We start from the raw sequence: 20172 nt of genomic DNA, 5'->3' as shown, positions 1-20172 counted from the left end.
ACAAATACTTCATGAACGACACATCGCTACTATACATTTATTTTTTGCACTTGTATTACATATTCATTTTCTTAATAATTTTAAGTAAAAACTTCTTGATTGTGGTTAGTGCAAATTCTTTTTTGGTTTTTATTTACATAATAAAACAGCACATCCATAGTTCATCTTTTAAGATTTTCTTATTTTGTCTGTTTCATCTGACAGGAGTGATGATCAGTGGGTTTGAGTTTTCACCTTCATCATCATCCCATGGGCTGAAAAATGGATAGAGTTTGTCAGTGAAAGTCTGACCAGTGTAAGAGTAGATATGAGATCTGGACTCCACGTCATAAAAAGAGACCAGACCCTCCTCATAATCCACAAACACACCAACCTTCTCAGGTTTCACTCTCAGAGATAAAGAGACAGGTGGACTTTCACAAGCTTTATATTCATTCTCATTTCTCAGAATCAAACTCCAGACTCCATCCTCAGGACTCAGCCAGATCCCCCCCTTCCTGTTAATGGATTCTCTGGCCACTCCTAAATCCCAATCAGTATTTCCCTTCACCTGCACCTCATAGTAAAATCTTCCTGAACTGAATCCCTGCTTTGCCAGAACACAACAATCCTCATTAAATCTCTTTGGGTTTTCTGGGACGTCCTGCTCAATGTCTCCATGTCTGGCTTGTTTTCCATCATCAGACAGGATGAGATATGGATTCGCTGTATCAGGATCCAGTGTCACATCCACTGAGAGAGATCAGACATTATCAATCCACTTCAGAACAAACATTTTCAGATGTACAGGATATAATACAGATTATAAACAATGTATGGCAAGTGTATTGAAGAAAATGGCATCAGTCACACTGTACCTGCAAACTTCTGCACAAACTTCAAAACTGTGGACACAGATGACAATATAATGATGGATTATTTATAGCAATAATTTCAGGTTAACAGTGAGTTTCTCTCTATTAGCAGCATCAGTGGCATGAGCAGTGCCGTCGCAGGTGGGGTGCGAGGCCCTGTGCGAACTTGAAATGCGAGGCCCTGCTCTTTGATGTGGATGCTCAATTGCGCATGAATAACAGTCACGCGTAGTCATAATCATGCACATAGTTTGAGGCGCCGCAATAGGGCAGACAATTGCCCGGGGCCCCGCATTTTAAGGCCCCCAAGGACTGATCATTTAAACAATCAGAAATGTTAATATAAAGACGCAGAAAAATCTCTGCATCCCCGTCAGTGGGGCCGCTCTCTCGTTACGCTCGTTATGCTTTTACCTTTTTCAAACCGGTGCGGCGCTTTCTCGCGGTAGGTAGAAAATGCATGATTTGATTTGTTAAACATGAAAAGGACTTATCCGTCTGGCATGACAGCTCGCTCTAACTGTAACCTAGATAAATGTTCGCTATTATAGGTGCATATCCAACTGTTTATACGGAGACGTACGAGCGCGCACTGCATGGCAGGCGTCGGCGCGAACACTTTCATTTCCCTATCAACAGTGGAAACAACTTTAAATACTCAATCTTTTCTGGTCATACACAAAATAATAATGCATCAGTCGCAAACTCACAATAACAAGAAAACGTTGTGCTTTTGTAAAATAAAATAAAACAAATAAGGCGCGCTTTCATGGTTGCGTGAACTGGAGCGCGTCTCAAAAATGAACTGAAATACAGTGTCTCAACAACATGATGAATATTTCTATATAAATCTCGAAAAGTCCACTTTTAAACGGAAAAAAATTAATCGAAAGCAAATACCGGCTGATTAGGCTGTAATAATAATCCGTATGAAAGGTGCATTTCTCTCTAAAGACGCATCCACTTACAGCGGAGATATAGATATGTTTGCAGCCGACACTGATTTACAAATATATATTTTTTATTAATAAACAATAAAAATGCCTCGTTATTTTTTCAGACATTATCATTAGCCTGCTTTGGCCGGTGCTTTGCGGCAAGATATCCTACGCGCGGAATAGGCTATATTCCTCCATGCACCCAGTATTTAAGCAGAAAATAATATAAATGTGAGATTAGTCGACTAATTGCTTAAATGAATGACTAGTCGACGAGAAAAATATTTAGTCTATAGCAATTCTAATCAATGCATTTAGGCTATTGACATTTATTTTATTAGTAATTCTAGTATCCAGCTCTTTACGTTAAATTAGCCTAGCTGAGTTAACAATTAGTAAATTAACTAATAAAATAATAAAACAAAGATTAAATTAAGATGCTAACTACATATTTATATAGCATTGCTTGTTCCACCACAAAATAGCCTACAGTTTTTAAGGTGACAATCCGTTACACATTTGAAGATTTACTGTATCTTGAAGATTGTTGTATTGTATTTTATCTTCTGTTATAAAGATGAAGATTGACATTTCCTTTTCTCAGAACTTGATTCGTGCTTCCGAAATCGGTCGCGTTCTCTTGCAGCTGATATGTTGGCTTTACCTCGCTTTAGCTTTCCCGCTCTCCTGTCTTCAGTGAGGACGCATTACGTACATAGCGACAATGAGAAACCCGCTTAATTTGTTGCATTTTTTTTAATGTGACCTTGACAGACATGATAAAAAATAAAAAAAAAGCAGGATTGCGAGGCCCCCTAGTGGCGCGAGGCCCTGTGCGGTTGCACAGTTCGCACAGTCTATGCGACGGCTCTGGGCATGAGAACATTTCACTAATAAAACCAAGAGATAAGGAAAATTTGAGGAACCGATTAAGCTGATTAAATTAAGGAAAGAAGGCTTGATTAAAATAATTAGTTAAATCATGCAGTTTTATTTAGAGACACCATTGTTAGTTCCCAGCATGCTTTATAACTATCGGAATTAAGTGTTATTTTATGTGTTTTTGAGAGAAGGGAAACATCTGCACGTTGACTGTGACTGTGTGTGGAAACGAAGCTTCGGACGTCACAGATCACGTGGTTATGGCGAAACGAATCAAGCTCCGATACACTGCTTCAATGCGAGACGGTTCGTTTTTTTGATACAAGCTTCGAAGCATCGGTGCCGAACGTCACATCACTGGATTACTCTTTTGCCCGTGTTGTGTGTGTCTGCATGGACTGTGCCTGTGTTTGACCCTGCCTGTCCTGGATTACGTCTTTGGATTTCCCTGATCAATAACTACTGCATTTGGATCCTCGTCTCGGAGCAGTTCGTGACAGTAATGATATGGCAAGTTTAAGTTATGATTATATTTTTCAGTGTGATCGTTTGCAGACTGAGACAAAATAATTGTGGTGATCTCATAATATTCCTGGAAAAGCGTAATTTAAGTCAATAACAAAAAAAAACATCTATACACTGTATTTGATATTCACATACCAGTTTGACTGATTTTTTTCATCTAGAGTTTTCTTCAGTTCAGTCAGAGCTCTACACAGAGAGTTCACATTCACATCAGAGTCAATCCTGATCTCAGTCCAGTTCTTGGTGTGTGGACGAGTGTTCAGGGATGAGCTCATCTACAGCAGGAGAGAGAAGACTGGTAAATATGATCATTATTTTTAAAGCAGTTCAATATGTTTTACACAGGAGCTTTCTAACACAGTTGAGGCAAAACCTCTGTATGGATATGGATAGATATCACCATTCTTCCTCTAGTTGATTGATTACATGAAGAATTGCTTATGTTTTCTGTATTAAAACAATTCTAAAATATTGAAATATGCAAATGAAGCATTGTCTAATTGAATATGCACTGATTTAATTAAATATCAAAATCTGAATATTGAATAAAGTCAGGTTCAACATTCTTGTTTGATTTTGTTGACATATTAGAGTTAAAGGTTTTTACTGAGGGGATTTTGGACTTCTCTATTTCTTTTTTTCTTTTTTACACCATAAATCAGAAGAGAGAAAAAAAACAGACAGAAAAAAAATATTTGTTTGTAGGAATAAGATGTTGTATAAATCAGGTGAATGATGTATGAACAAAACCTTTAGAATATAGACAGGAATAAAACTGTAAAGTTTGGTGTGTGTGAAGCTGCAGACGTGGAGATTTCTGACTGAGGGTTATTTTAGTTTACACACACACACACACACATGACGTCATCGTCTGCAGAGATTTGCGTTTTTATCGTTTACAAGGAGACCGTTTTTAAAAACTTGTACTTTGAAAACCGTTTTCAGGAACCCAAAACGCCGCCGTCGTGTAAATGAACGGCCAAAACACTTGGGGCCCTATTTTAACGATCTGAAACGCAAGTGTCAAAGCGCAAGTAACTTTGTGGGCGGTTCCCGGCACTGTTGCTATTTTCCCGGCGGGAAAAACGACTCTTGCGCCCGACGCAAATCTAAAAGGGGTTGGTCTGAAGTAGCTTCATTATTCATAGGTGTGGTTTGGGCGTAACGTGAAATAAACCAATCAGAGCGTCCTCTCTTTAAGAGCAGACGCGCTTGTTCCATGGCGGATCGCTATTATAACGGCGGATTTGCCGGCGCACGCCTGGAGCAGTTCACAGCCGAGGAGACCGACGTTCTCGTCAGGGCCGTAAAACACAGAGAAGTGACATTGGGGATGATGGAGAAACACACACAAATTAGCTTCGGTTAAACAGGCGTATAATTTGGGTAGTAAATGTGTAGCCTAATCTAGATTTTTTTTTTTTATCTAGATATATCTTTTTCACATCTTCATGGACACAACAATGATTTCCCTCGTGTGTTAATATTTTTCCTTGTAATAATGTATGATTTGCAAAAATGAAAACTGCTGCATCTGTTTATATTAGAGAATCAAAGTGGATGCGCGTTAACATTATGGCCATGCACGCGCCCTTAAAATACCATAGCCTATCACTAACGCGCAACGCGCCGCTGTCTTTAGACTGTTTTTTTCCTGGTCAGTGGCGGAATTGCTTTCTAAAACTGGAAAATAGCACCATGGAAGTTTTGCGCCAGAACACGCCTTCTCTTTGCGCTGAACCGCCCCCGCGAGCGCAAGTTCATTTCCTAATTTACCGACGTGCGTCTGTGGAGGGAAAAGTCCGCTGTGCGCGGGTGCAAAATAGGAATGATACATGCGTCGGTGTTCAAAGTCAATTGCGCTGGGTGCAAGATAGGGCCCTTGAGTTCAGTTTAGTCTTAATTGCATCCTAGTTAATCTCATTGGTAACTGATTAAGCTGTCTGTCATTACGGTTTTTTATTTATATTTTATGTAATATTTTGGTATTATCCATTATATTTTGGTATTATCCATTATTATTTTACATTTGTATAACATTTGTGTTTTAAATGTCTATAGTTGTGTGTGTGTGTGTGTGTGTGTGTGTGTGTGTGTGTGTGTGTGTGTGTGTGTGTGTGTGTGTGTGTGTGTGTGTGTGTGTCTTCTAAAGTAAAGAGTTAAATAAACATAATAAAATATCTAGATTCTAGATAAATATAAATGACCAATAATCTATTGGCATTCCAACCTAAATTCAAGGTCAAGATGAAATTGAGTCAGATAAAAGTGTAATTGAAATTAAATCACTTTGCACACTGAAAAGACAGAACACACAGAAAACTTTCAGCCACACCTCTGGACACCGTCGTTGGGTCAATTGGGTGGACCTTAAAGAACAGAGAGTTTGTCCTGTAACATTGCACATATTGACTGAGACGGATGTTCACAGACCTGTATGAGACGTAGATGATCTTCAGTGTGTGAGAGCTGCTCCAGCTCAGTGTTTCTCCTCTTGAGCTCAGTGATCTCCTGATGCAGATCTTTAATGAGATCTTCAGCCTGTTTCTCTGCTGCTTTCTGCTGTTCCTCCATCATCTTCAGCAGATCAGACTGACATCTCTCAATGGAGCGGATCAGATCAGAGAAGATCTCCACACTGGAGGATTTATCTTCCTCTGTGTTTCTCTGATGAACGAGAACAGTTATATTTGTTAATCTATTCCGTATACACATATTATTTAGAGGGACAGTTCATCCCTAAATATTCTGACATCGTTAATTAACCTTGTCACTTAAAATGTGTGATTTGTGACACAAAATAAATGTTTTGCTGCTCTTGAGGACTAGCTGTTGAAGAACTCCAATATAACTCCACACAACAGATTTGTGCTCTATGGGAAAAATCATGTGTTTGGAGCAACATGAGGGTTACTAGATGATGGCAGAACTCACAATTTAATTAAACGCCTTTATTAAATAGATTGAACTATTATGATGCATATAATTTTTTTTAAATGTATTTTTTGCTGTAGTTAGAGAGTGAACAGAAAGTGAAAGGGGGAATGGAAACGACCATGAGTCAGGATATAAACTCGGGTTGATCGAAGCACAAACCTTTCTCAGCTCTACTGAGTGTTGGATCTCTTGAATCTTCTTCATTCTGTCCTGGATCATCTGATGAACGTCTATCTGTGTCTGAACCAGCTGATTCTACATACAGAGAAAAACAGAAACATTTATCACTGGATATAGCTTTCCATCTTCTTACAGTCTTTTTTTTTTTTTTTTAAACCATTTAAAGATCAAATGAATTCAAAATTTGAGTTTGAATCTTTTAGTTTATGTCTGACTGTTTTGAGAGTGACAAAATCAGCTTTATCAGATGTCATGAAAGACTATTGGATTTAGCTGTTTTTTTAAATAAAAAGGGACAGGTTCTTCAACATGTCAAGACACAGGAAAGAACATTTCTAGGTTACTAATGTAACCCCCATTCCCTGAAGGAAGGAACTGAGACGTTACGTTGGACTGAACTGATGTAATGCGATCTCGCATTAGAGCCCAATCACCTTTGAGTGGTAACAGAACACGCCAATGTGAGATTTGCATTGCAAACCACTCCCCGCTTCTGGGTATATAAGGCAGCGTACAAACTCTGACATTAAGTTTTCTGCTGAGGAGCTGAGATGGGGTCCCAGACGTTCCTGCGGAGCTACAGGTGTTGTGTACAGGCATCTAGGTTACATTAGTAACCTAGACCTTCCCTATCAGTCAGTCATGTTCGACGTAACGCCGAACTGAACTAACGAATTGGGATCCCTATGGAAAGTCCCAGCTGCCCAGAGTAAGCTGCCTAGTCCCCCTGCACCTGTTGGGGTGGAAGAAAGGACAGGTGTTTGCACGGAGAATGTCAATCACATGTGTTCCTACTGACCCTATACAGTGAGATTACTTGATAACTCTGGGAAAGCGTGCCTCTTTCGATGAGAGAGGAATGCTACAGAGACCACATGTGGAGTTAAACATGTAGACTGACCATTAGGGCAGTGCCACATATGGAAGATCTCTGTGGTAGATCCAGCTTTGTTGGGAGGTGGAGTCAATACCGTTACAAAGATTGCAGTGGACTCTGCCGAGTGAAAGACACGGCTCGCCAACAGGGAAGCCATACTGTGGAAGAATGCACATATGAGATCCTCTAGGAGGGGAACCACAACATATAGGCATCTAGTCTAGTACAGGGGCTGACCAACCGGGCATACACACAAGTACTAGACCTGGCGTCAGATTACTCCGCCGCATCTGACTGCCGAGGATGCTGGAGGAACTCCACCAGGGTTCAACAGTCGAGGAACTTGCCTGAGGAGCAGAATAGGTGCTTGTATCCCATCCTTAGAGGGGAATGGCGCAGCAAGCGAGACACAGAGCCAGAATTCTCATATTACCTGTTTGTACCCAACACACAGAAAGAAACCGGCTCCATTTAGGTGTTGCCCAGCCCGCAGCTCTGCATATGTCTGCCAGAGAGGTGCCGTGGGCCAACGCCTAGGAGGAAGCAACTCGTCGAGTGAACGAAGTCCACCACATGGTCTCTGAAAGGAGTGGTGGGAACTGTGGGAACGTTTCCAGGCAGGGACTTGATGTCCAGGCACGCTTCGTTGACCGAAAATGCCTACAGGTCCCCCAGCCTCTTAATGGATGTGAACAGAGTCAGGAGCAGTGTCTTCAGAGACAGGATCTTGACCTCTACTGACTGCAAGGGCTCAAAGGGTGCTCTCTGTAGGGCTGTTAAGACCAGAGAGAAGACCCAAGAGGGGAAGAGGTGTGGCTGAGGAGGAATCAACCACCTGGCGCCTCTTAGGAACTGATGACCAAGTCGTGTTTCCTCAGAGACTTACCGTCTACTGTGTTGTGATGTGCTGCGATTGCGGCAACATACAAGTCAAGTCAGATTCATTTATATAGCGCTTTTAACAATATGAATTGTTTCAAAACAGCTTTACAGTGATAATAGGAATTATAGTAACAGAGATTGTTTTGGCTTTACAGCAGACCTAGGAAAAAGATATTGTCCAGCTAAAGTCACTTCCGTTGCAAAGATCATTAGTTATTAACTAAGGACCCGCTTACACGACACCTTTCTAACAGAAAACCCTCAACGCGCTCCGGCCGCCCATCCGCACAAAACAGTGCCAGGTGGCTCGAGAACGCACTCCCGGAAATAGGTTCCAAGATGCAAACGATTATCTGTTATCTTTGCACAAACCTACGCAACCTTTGCGCAAACCTCTGTGCAGACACCGACGTTGCGCACATGCACATCACGTGTTCAGTCCATAGGTATGCGCGTTTGAATATATATGTTCACAGGCATGTAGTCCTTCTTGACAAATCAACCCTCAACAAACTACTTGTCTGGCCTTAAAAATGTATAATACGGAATTATGTATTGTTTCCGCGTAGCCATGTGGTGACTCTGTACAGATAACAGAGGTATACACTTTCAGAGTGGAGGGAGACACCCTTCGCTCCAACCTGTTTTGCAGGGCATCTACGGGGGTAGATGCGAGAAGAACACCAATCAACAAATGGGCTCCACTTCAAAGCACAAGCGTGCCTCGTAGAGGGGGCTATCGCTGAAGTGATTGTGTCAACAGATGCCTCCAGCACGGGCTGGGATGCTGTATGCGACGGGCAGGCAGCCTCGGGTTCCTGGACAGGACCTTGACTACAGTGGCAGCTGCCTTCCCAGGTCCCTGTGTTCGCATAACTGATTTTGCGACTTTGGCCCAAATGAGCCAGTCGTTGAGATACGTCTAGAAAAGTATGTGTCTTTCAGGTCGATCGCTGCAAACCAATCTTGGAGGCGAACGCACGTGAGGATGCATTTCTGCGCAGGGTCGGGTTTTATCTTAAAATGACTTAAATACTCGAGATTTGGAGTGTTCCACTCGAGCCCAATGCTCGTGGCGGCCTGGGAAATCATGGCAGTGAGCTCTGGGTCGGACTAGAACAATGCTACTCTGCGCGAAGGGGACAGCGCAGCCAAATCTTCATCCCCAGAGGACTCAAGCCCGCCCTCTGATGCAGCGATCGACATCCGGTCCTCTGCAGGACCCCCGAATGAGATGCCGGGTCCCCCATGGGAAGGACCATCAACCACAGCCGGACTCCACCTTTTTCAAGGTATCTCAGTCTTTATCTCAATATCAACGATCAACGCAGTGGGTGCATGACTCATCAATGAATGCTACCTCAGCATGCTTACGTCCAAGACATGTGAGGCAGTGATCGTGGCAATCAGATGATGCCAGGAAACGACCACATCCAGAAACACACGGGTGGAATGACATCTTGAAAAAGATGCAACGCCACACCTTTGTTTACTGTTTTAGAGAAATTTCTCTTGAGATTTTGAAGCGCCCAGGGGAACAGCCGCTGCACTTAACCGTGCAAACACTCATCAACCGCTGCCTTATATACCAGGAAGCAGGAAGTGGCTTGCGATGCAAATCTCATTCGCCAATGTGCATTGGCTTGTTCTGTTATCACTCGATGGTGATTGGGCTCTCAGGCGAGATCCCTATACATCAGTATATATGTAACATCGAATGTGACTGACTGATAGAAACTGCATTTCATGGGGTGTTTAAAGTGTTGTGTCTGTAACTCTTTACCTTCTTCTCTCGACTCTCCTCCTCTATAGGAACAGTGTTGTGAGTCCTGTGTTCTCCTTCAGTGCAGAACAGACAAACACACGTCTGGTCATCTCTACAGAACAGCTCCAGAGGTCTCTCGTGTTTCTGGCATATATAATCCTCAAGATTTTCCACAGCATTGATGAGTTTGTGTTTCTTTAGACGTGGGACTCTGCGATGAGGCTCCAGATGAGAGTCACAGTAAGAGCTTGGACACGTCAGGCAGGTCTTCACCGCTTTCTGCTTTCTTCCATCACAGACGTCACAGAACACCTCAGATTCTCCTAGATTGAGCTTCTCCTTAAAGTGTTGCACAACCTCTCTGAGTGTTGTATTAATCTTGAGCTTAGGTCTTTTGCTGAATTTTTCTTTACAGAGTGGACAGAAGCAGGTCTGTGTGTTCGTCCAGCACTTGATCAGGCAGGTTCTGCAGAAGTTGTGTCCACATGGAGTGGTGACTGGATCAGTGAACTCTTCCAGACAGATGGAGCACTGGAGCTCCTCATTTAGTGCTGGACCTCTGGAGGATGCCATGACTGAAAAGATAAGTAATGTCAATATATCTTCTACATTGCTGAAGAGAGCAATTTTGATAATTGTACTGAGTAAATTAAGCTGTGTATGTTGCATGTTAAATACCTGTAGAAAAAAAACCTAAAGAAACTAAATACAGAAACTAAACTAGGAAAACTAGAAACTAGGAGCCACAGTACAGCAAATGTAACAGGTTTTTACAAAATTTAATACCATCATAAGATTTATAAAAGACAACACAGAAAATGAGTGGAACTATAATTTTCCAAACAAATAACTTACTAAATAAACATCTGTAAACACTGTCATTTCTGTTTAATACAGTTTTCACTTTTCACTGAACTTTGTTTATTCTGTCTGCAGTTCAAATACTTCCTGATTCTGATATGTTACATGAACACAGACTTTAATTTTACAAACGTTCCTATACTGCGTCATGCTATTAAACTAGAGAACTTACATTTCCATTGCTTACCTGTGAGTGAATATCAGATTTGATTGTTAATTTCAGAGATTCGGAAAAGAAATGTTGTTTGAAGAAGCTTCAGTTCATCTCTTCAGTTTCACTTTCACTGAAATCGTTACACACATACAGTGACGTCATGTAGCTCCGCCCATAATCATAAATATTAAACAGTTTCTAATCCATCCATGCTGTGTGAGTAAACAGTGTAAGAAACTTTTAGATTATTCGTAGTTTTGTTTAGTTCCTCAATTTTTGAAGAGAGCAGTGGCAAATATCAAGTTATCACAGTTTATACAATTGAAGTTTGTTTGAAAAGGCACATACACATGATTCAGTGCAATTTGCTTTGATTTCCTGGATCGGTAAAACAATAAAACATATAAAAGCTTTCTAATAGCTAAAAATAAATGATGAAGGCGAGGTAAAAAAAAAAAAGATTAAAAAAAAGATTGTTAGTTGTTTTTAAAATCAACCTCACGGAGATAAAATGCTGAGCGTTGTCTGGCAGATGTATGAGTGCACACACGTCACGATCCTGAAGCGCGAATCTCAGCCATTTAAATTTAACGGATATTTTGGCCGTCCGTCTGAGGGAAATCTTATTTTACCCGCCGGTAAAACCACTAAAGAAAGAGCTCAAGGGAGGATTTAACATATTTAAAATATGCTTACAGTATAGTCTGCAGTGCTTGTTGTTTGCTCTGGACGGTGTGTGAGGCTCAGTGTGGATTCTGGAGAAGCTGGAAACGACGATGACTCCCTGGTACCTGCAGAGATGAAGGCTGTTTTCTGGTCCATATAGGCCTGCTACCAATAGGTGGCGCTAATGCACTAGTAGTTTATTATCCGCTGTAAACAAAACGAAGCAGCAGCTGCTCACTCACTTTTGAAAGGAGTTCACACAGTGCTCACAGATTCAGAAGAAACCAGCAGAAGTTTGAGAATTGCATGTTTAAAATGTAAACCTGTTAAATGGAGATAATGTCTGTCAATCCTGGATATTGATATTTTCATCACAGAAATCTGTCAGCTGAAGAGAGAGAAGGAGTCACTGGAGTAAAGATGATGGAGAGAAACTGAAGGGATTGAGAGGTTTGTACAGGATAAAGATTCACTTCATCTTTAAATGCCTGAATTACCTGAAACTCTGTGTTTGTTTGTCTTTCCCCGTTTTTCTTTTCTTTCTGCTGAGTAATGAACTAATCAAATTGATGTATTGATTCGATTCTCACAATTCCAACATCTTGATATGACTGTAGATTATGACTGCAATGTTTTATATGAACAATAAACATGTGATTGAACGACTATGATAGATCTGCTATTTTGACATATCTAAAAATGTTACATCCAGTCTGCCAACAGTTTATTATTCTTTAAAATAGTCTCCTTCAGAGGAACAGTTGTTATATAAATTGAAAGTCGCTGTGATTCTGTGTTCCTCAGGAGCTGGAAGAGGTTTGAGTGTGTGTGACTGATGGACAGGATTCAGTGGAGCGTCAGAGATCAACTCTCTGAACACACAGAGATCCAGAGACACACAGGACTCACTTTACTCTGTTACACTGACGCTCAGGAGAGTGTGTGTGACAGTCATGGATCCACCGATTAAACCTGCTTGACTGTAGCGCTGGAGAACAGCAGATGAAGATGAAGAGAGAAACCACGGCTGAGGAAGAACAGAGCGATGATGATGATTTTATTCCCTCAGGTATGTTTCTTCATTTTATTATTACTTCATAATATTTTACATTTGTAATTTCAGAACCTGTAACAAGAAAGAAAGTTCTCAGTCCCCTTTTAACATGTGCACTTTTTATTTGCGATCATTATTTGAAGCTACAGCAGTTCTGCAAGGGAACTGACTCTGGGTTGTGAAGCACAGACATTTAACAACACATAACTGATGTTATCTAGACACACACGTAAAAGGACATGATTATTTTTCTCAGTGTTATTCTGCCTAACTCACACCACATCTACTGCCTTCTGCCATCTCTCACATTTCAAAGTGAATACAAATAATAAACACAGACAAATATAAATGATGCGTACATATGAGTTTCTTTACAAAACCAAGAACTTCACAGAGAAGATGTGCGATGATTTGCAGTGCTTAATTAATGCGCTCACACACTGTAAAACGAGACTTAAAAACACATTTCATGACATCTCTATCTTTGCACAGGGTTTTTGCTCTTAAAGGAGAACTCCGGTGCAAAATGAACCTTTGGTCTAATTACACATTGTTACCCAGTCAACCGTTATCTGAGATTTGTTTTCATGATTATCGAATGTAAATAGTTGTATCTCTAAAAACAGTTTAGCCTATAACGCTAGTATAACGCTAGTATATGGGGCGTAGAGTAATGACAAATAAAAATCGCTTGTTAATACCACTAACAAGGCTCAAAATAGCCCCACACTAACACGGTAGCATAATGAGGGTCCCTACCTTCAAACCGAAGCATTGAGAAATTTGACAGTGTCCAGACAGTTTAATAAGAAGATATTTTATACATACAGTCAACTTCACGAATACAAGCAGAATCCATCTTGGAAAAACAGACTCTATCAGTCGATCTACGAACAGCCGATCCAAATGCGCTGAACTGTGTAGAATCTCATATGGTCCAGCGCATTTGGATCGGTGGTTCGTAGATCGACTGATATAGTCTGTTTTTCCAAGATGGATTCTGCTTGTATTCGTGAAGTTGACTGTATGTATAAAATATCTTCTCATTAAACTGTCTGGACACTGTCAAATTTCTCAATGCTTCGGTTTGCATGTAGGGACCCTCATTATGCTACCGTGTTAGTGTGGGGCTATTTTGAGCCTTGTTAGTGGTATTAACAAGCGATTTTTATTTGTCATTACTCTACGCCCCATATACTAGCGTTATACTAGCATTATAGGCTAAACTGTTTTTAGAGATAAAACTATTTACATTCGATAATCATGAAAACAAATCTCAGATAACGGTTGACTAGGTAACAATGTGTAATTAGACCAAAGGTTCATTTTGCACCGGAGTTCTCCTTTAAAAGCATTGAAAACGTCTTAAATTGTAGCTATATCAAATTAAGGCCTTAAAAGCCTTGATTTTGGTATACAAAGTCTTGGATTTTGTTACAATGGTCTTATATATTTTTTTGCCTTTCAAGTCAAGTCATCTTCATTTATATAGCGCTTTTAACAATGTAGATTGTTTCAAAGCTGCTTTACAGAGATAAACGTATAATTTAAGGTAACAGATTGTTTTGGCTTTATAGCAGTTCTTCAATAATGCTATTTTCCAGCTAAAATTAGTTTTGATTGATTCACTTCCGTCAAAAGGATAATTTGTTATTAAATTAGGGGCCGCTAAGACGACACCGTTCTCTCTACACAGACTTTAAACGCGAACCTGTGAGAAACGCTGATGGCGCTCACGTGCGCATCAAGAATTAATTCTATAGTTATGTGCGTTTGAATATATGTGCGCATGTTTGTAATTCTCTACAAACCAAGCCTTAAACTACTTGTCCTGCCTATAAATTTGATCCAGAATTTTATTTTATTTTATCACTACGGGGTAGATACGTGAATTTTCCTTTCCCAGGATTAAGTTCATACCGGAACAAAATTTACTGTTACTAATGTAGTCTAATTAAAAATTCATGCAGCGTAAAATTGAGTGCATATCGCGAGGCTCCATGCCATAGCAGAAAGCGCGAAAGCGTGCTTACCCGTTACTATGGTTACTAGGCAAGTGAGGTACAGAACAAGATAGCCTCCTACTACGTAGCCTAGCCTAGCCTAGTTTGTCATTTTTTAAAGTTCAAATCTATTTGTTTATTACGAGTTAAATGTGTGTTATCAGAATAGGCCTACACCATCATGTGTTAATTTCGTTAACGAAAACTGAGACGAAATATGTCCGTTGAGGACCTTTCTGTTCCCTGACTAAGACAAGACGATGAAAGACGACACCCATGTCATTAAACGACAACTGTGACTGTGACAAATAATAGCCGAGTCCCAAATAGCCTGTCTCTTTTACACAGCTACAGGTTTGGATAAATAAAGGCCGGTCTCAAATAGAGGCCTGGTCTGTTTTTTATTTTTGGGTTGTATTTAATCTTCTAAAAGATCGTCTGTTTAAGCCAGTTCTATGGTACAGATTGCAAGAGAGCCCTGAGATTGCAAGAGAGCCCTGAGATTGCAAGAGAGCCCTCAGTATCTGGGTGGGAGCTGTTAGCGCGCGCAAGGCAGGCAGAGTTAGCGGAGGCCAGAGAGGGAGAAGTAGAGGAGAGCGACAAGGAGGAGGAAATCGCCAATGAACTTGTAGTTGAGGATCGCGGTGATGATGAAAGTGATTAATAGGGTAATTTTGTATCACATGATTGCAGTTGTTTCACAGCCTTCATTCTTTCTTGTTGATGTGTTTCTGGCAGTTCATAGGCTCGATGGATATTACCGGTAACTTGTATTGTGCAGCCCATGGCTGTCACATCGTTTCGTTTTTCTATGCTGCCAATAATCTAAAGGGGGTCGCACACCAGACGAGAAGAGCCGCGCCGCGTCTATGACAACTCGAGGTATCGCACACCGGACGAGAAGCGCCGCGTCTATGACAACTCGAGGTATCGCACTCCAGACGAGAAGAGCCGCGCCGCGTCTATGACAACTCGAGGTATCGCACACCGGACGAGAAGCGCCGCGCCGCGTCTATGACAACTCGAGGTATCGCACTCCAGACGAGAAGAGCCGCGCCGCGTCTATGACAACTCGAGGTATCGCACAGCACACCAGACGAGAAGCGCCGCGTCTATGACAACTCGAGGTATCGCACTCCGGACGAGAAGCGGCGCGTCTATGATTCTACTTCCTGCTCAGCTACTGTTCGGACGCTCTTGCTTACTGCTCCGCGCTTTGCTCTATCGCTTTTATATTTTTTATATTTTATCTTCTTTTATCAACTAATTTTAACCTCAGCAAATCAGCACAGTGCTCAAACGCTTGGATTACTACAAAAAAGCTGAATTATTTTATTCGACCAGCCTCCCACTGAAAGTTTACATTCCGGGGAAGAGAAAACACAACTGCATAAGGATAAGAGAAAATGCCTCTTCTGGAATCTACTTGCTGCACTAACTGCCACAGACTTTTGCAAAGGATTGCAGTTCTTGAAACAAAGTTATTTGCGGGACCACCAAACCAGACGGAACACACAACAGAGCTCCGTCATGGACGCCCTCAGCATACAGCAGGTGAGCCCCATGAATCTACTGCTCCTCAACAGGCCATACTGAGTGTAGAGAAACAAGCCGATCGACTTACAAATCGATGGCACACACAGGGAGCGAGACCCAAAGGCACTCGAGACATCAGATTGTCACGAGTATCACATATTGCCGCAATAGCATCCTCTACCCCAGATACGGCTCTGACAAGGATTGCAAACACTGGTCTCCTACCACCGCCTATACATCTTGAGAACAGATTTGAAGTATTAATGAATGTAAATGAGGAATCTCCAAACGTGATCGAACACAGACTGGATAAGCCAGTAGCTAACACTGATGCTAACTGGCACTCAAGGTCGAGCAGACAGCGGCACTCAGCTCAGAGCCTAGCCGAGCACACGACTCTGATAGTGGGCGACTCCATTATCCGACACACTAGTAGCAGGGATACAACTACGTGCTGCCTTCCACAAGCAACAATTTCTGATGTAAACAGGGAACTTGAGAACATTCTGATGAAACATAAGACTGCAAATCGACTCATCATTCATGTGGGGAAAAATGATATTCATAAAGAGCAGTCAGAACTCCTTAAGAAGGATTTCAATGAACTTCTTGAAACACTTAAAAGACTGAAAGTACAAACATTCATCAGTGGACCACTCCCAGCAAGAGGAACAAACAGGTTTTCACGGTTGCTTGGGCTTAATACATGGCTCCAAAAAACCTGCAATATAAAAGGAGTGAACTTTATTGACAACTTCAATCTTTTCTGGAGTCAGAGGCAACTGTTCCAACAGGACGGACACCACCCAAACAAACTTGGTTCAAGAGTGCTAAAGGACAATATCTACTTCTCCCTCAATCATCCTTCTGCAGTGTGTGCCAATCCACTCAACCTGAATGGCACACACACACCTGGACACAGTATGAATGACCACAGGACTTCAATCCAGCACCTGAATGGACATGCGGTTGACACGTCACACAAGGACAATGATAACACCACTCAGCCACAACAACTTCTGCTCACGGACACAATCTCAGCTGAGCCCTGCCCACAGACAGACTGTGACATACTAGAACTGCTCCAAGATTCAACACCCAAGGACGACTTCCTGGAAAACAGCCAGGGAAACCAGGTCAGCATATTACAGCCTCCGATAACACCAGAACAACAACAGCCCCTCTCACCAGACACGCTATCTCTATCTCCAGCATCTCCACTTCTGTGCTTCTCAGAGAGAATGGAAAAACTGGTCTTTGCTGGAACCAAACTATCCCACTCTTTTGCAAGCCCACAGATATCAACCAAAAAACGGCAGGCCCCAAAACCACCAAAGCCTGCGGGCCCCGCTCGCCCTCTCCCCCCTCCTGCAAGAGTTCTTCGGGCTCTGCCACAACGACAGGGCTCACACCCTCCTTCTGCTCGAGGTGAACTAAAAACAACTGATACCAGCTCTCATTGATATGTGACGGGTCCCCGCTATGATAACAGTAACTTTCTCAAATGTTTACAGAACAAGCGGGAACCCTGTGTGCCTGTATCTTTCTCTATTGCTGTTCGATTACATGATAGAAAGTCTAAGGCCTTCAAAAGCCGTACAGCAAACCCATCTAATCTGGTGCCTATTACACGCCAAACTAAGACTGCTGTGCGGACAAAAAGTAAGACTGTTAAGTTAGCACTCTTAAACATCTGCTCACTTAAAAATAAATCACTTCTAGTCAATGACTTAATAACCACATACAACCTGGATTTTATGTTTCTAAATGAAACTTGGCTAGAAGACAACTGCAGTGCAACTGTCCTAAATGAAACATCCCCTGATAACTTTACTTTTATGAGTGTCTGCAGAGCGGGTAGGAGAGGTGGGGGAGTAGCTGCTCTTTTTAAAGATGTCTATCCATGTAAGCAAATATCATTTGGTAATTACCCGTCTTTTGAATATCTGGGTATTGTGTTAAAAGGTGCTCCACGCATTTTACTAATCATTGTTTACAGGCCTCCAAAATACTCTTCAGCCTTTGCTGAGGATTTTACAGAACTGTTATCAACCATTTCCTCAGAGTTTGACTGTTTTGCTATTGCCGGAGATTTCAACATCCACATAGACAATGCAGAAAACAATATGGCAAAAGAAATCAAAACTGTTTTAAAAACTTTTGATCTGACTCAGCATGTACATGGACCGACACACAATCGTGGACACACTCTAGATTTACTTATCAGTAAGGGTCTAAACATTTCATCGATTGTTATTAAGGATGTAGCACTGTCTGATCATTTCTGTATTTTCTTTGATATATTGATCTCTCCTGCCATTGAAGCTAGATCTGTGTCTGTCAAAAAGAGATGCTTAAATGAGAACACTAGTGTACTATTTATGAAGGCTATATCTTTAACACCAAGCATATCTGCTGACTCTGTTGATTTTCTCCTTGATTCTTTTAACTCAAAAGTTAAAAGTGTAATTGATGATATTGCTCCTGTGAAGGTCAGGAAGAGTGGTAGACAAAAGGCACCCTGGAGAAACTCAACAGCAGTGCAAAATATGAAAAGACAATGCAGAAAAGCAGAGCGCATGTGGCGGAAGACAAAACTTGTAGTCCATTATAACATCTACAAAGACACCATCCATGCTTTCAATATGGAACTAGGCAAAGCTAGACAGACTTTCTTCTCAAATATTATTAACAGCAACTTAAACAACACACGCACTCTTTTTGCTACTGTAGAGAGACTGACAAACCCCCCGAGCCAGATTCCCAGTGAAATGCTCTCAGATAGCAAGTGCAGTGAGTTCGCTTCTTTCTTCTCTGAGAAAATCAATAATATCAGAAAGGTGATCAGCACATCCTTGAGTTGCACTAGGGTCAGACAGATCAGACCACAACCTGAGAAAGTTACTATGTCTGATTTCAAAGAAATTGATGGCAAAATTTTGGAAGAAACCGTACAGCACCTTAAAACATCAACCTGCGCCCTTGACGCTCTTCCCACATCTTTCTTCAAAAGTGTGTTAAACAGCTTAGAAGCAGATCTCCTAGAAGTGGTAAATGCCTCACTTCTCTCTGGAAGTTTTCCAAACTCCCTGAAAACTGCAGTTGTCAAACCCCTCCTGAAAAAGAGTAATCTTGATAAGACTATATTAAGCAATTATAGACCGATCTCAAATCTTCCTTTCATTGGCAAGATCATTGAAAAAGTTGTTTTCAATCAGCTGAACAAATTCTTAAGCTCGAATGGATACTTTGACAATTTTCAATCTGGTTTCCGATCGCATCACAGCACAGAGACAGCGCTCATAAAGATAATTAACGATATTCGCTTAAATACTGATACAGGCAAATTATCAGTGCTGGTATTACTCGACCTCAGTGCTGCATTTGACACTGTTGATCACAACATACTTCTTGACAGGCTGGAAAACTGGGTGGGGCTTTCTGGGATAGTCCTAAAATGGTTCAGGTCATACTTAGAAGCGAGAGGTTATTATGTGAGTATAGGAGACCATAAGTCTGAGTGGACATCCATGACATGCGGAGTTCCTCAAGGCTCAATTCTTGCGCCACTCCTATTCAACCTGTACATGCTTCCAATGAGCCAAATAATGAGAAAGAACCAAATTGCTTACCACAGCTATGCAGACGACACACAGATCTACTTAGCCCTATCGCCTAACGATTACAGCCCCATTGACTCCCTGTTCCAATGCATTGATGAAGTAAACAGCTGGATGTGCCAAAACTTTCTTCAGTTAAACAAAGACAAAACTGAAGTCATTGCGTTTGGAAACAAAGATGAAGTTCTCAAGGTGAATGCATACCTCCACTCTAGAGGTCAAACAACTAAAAATCAAGTCAGGAATCTTGGTGTGTCTCTAGAGTCAGACCTTAGCTTCAGTAGTCACGTCAAAGCAATAACTAAATCAGCATACTATCATCTAAAAAATATTGCAAGAATTAGATGCTTTGTTTCCAGTCAAGACTTAGAAAAACTTGTGCATGCTTTCATCACCAGCAGGGTGGATTATTGTAATGGACTCCTTACTGGCCTTCCC

The 20172-nt window shown here is 41.4% G+C and overlaps 1 pseudogene across 1 annotated transcript in view; it reads right to left on the bottom strand.

Moving 5' to 3' along the window:
- LOC306986381 (E3 ubiquitin-protein ligase TRIM39-like) overlaps positions 1–20172 on the bottom strand; it is a 66184-nt pseudogene continuing 46012 nt past the window's right edge. The window contains exons 2-7 of the transcript XR_013800716.1: positions 9859–10415; positions 6296–6391; positions 5633–5866; positions 3335–3474; positions 858–884; positions 1–732 (exon numbers count right to left, since the gene is read on the bottom strand). The product of XR_013800716.1 is annotated as an E3 ubiquitin-protein ligase TRIM39-like (transcript). The remainder of the gene's footprint in view (positions 733–857; positions 885–3334; positions 3475–5632; positions 5867–6295; positions 6392–9858; positions 10416–20172) is intronic.

Source organism: Phoxinus phoxinus (assembly GCF_949152265.1).
Source record: "Phoxinus phoxinus genome assembly, chromosome: 18".
NCBI classification, from domain to species: Eukaryota; Metazoa; Chordata; class Actinopteri; order Cypriniformes; family Leuciscidae; genus Phoxinus; species Phoxinus phoxinus.
This window is presented reverse-complemented; position numbering and strand designations above follow the sequence as displayed.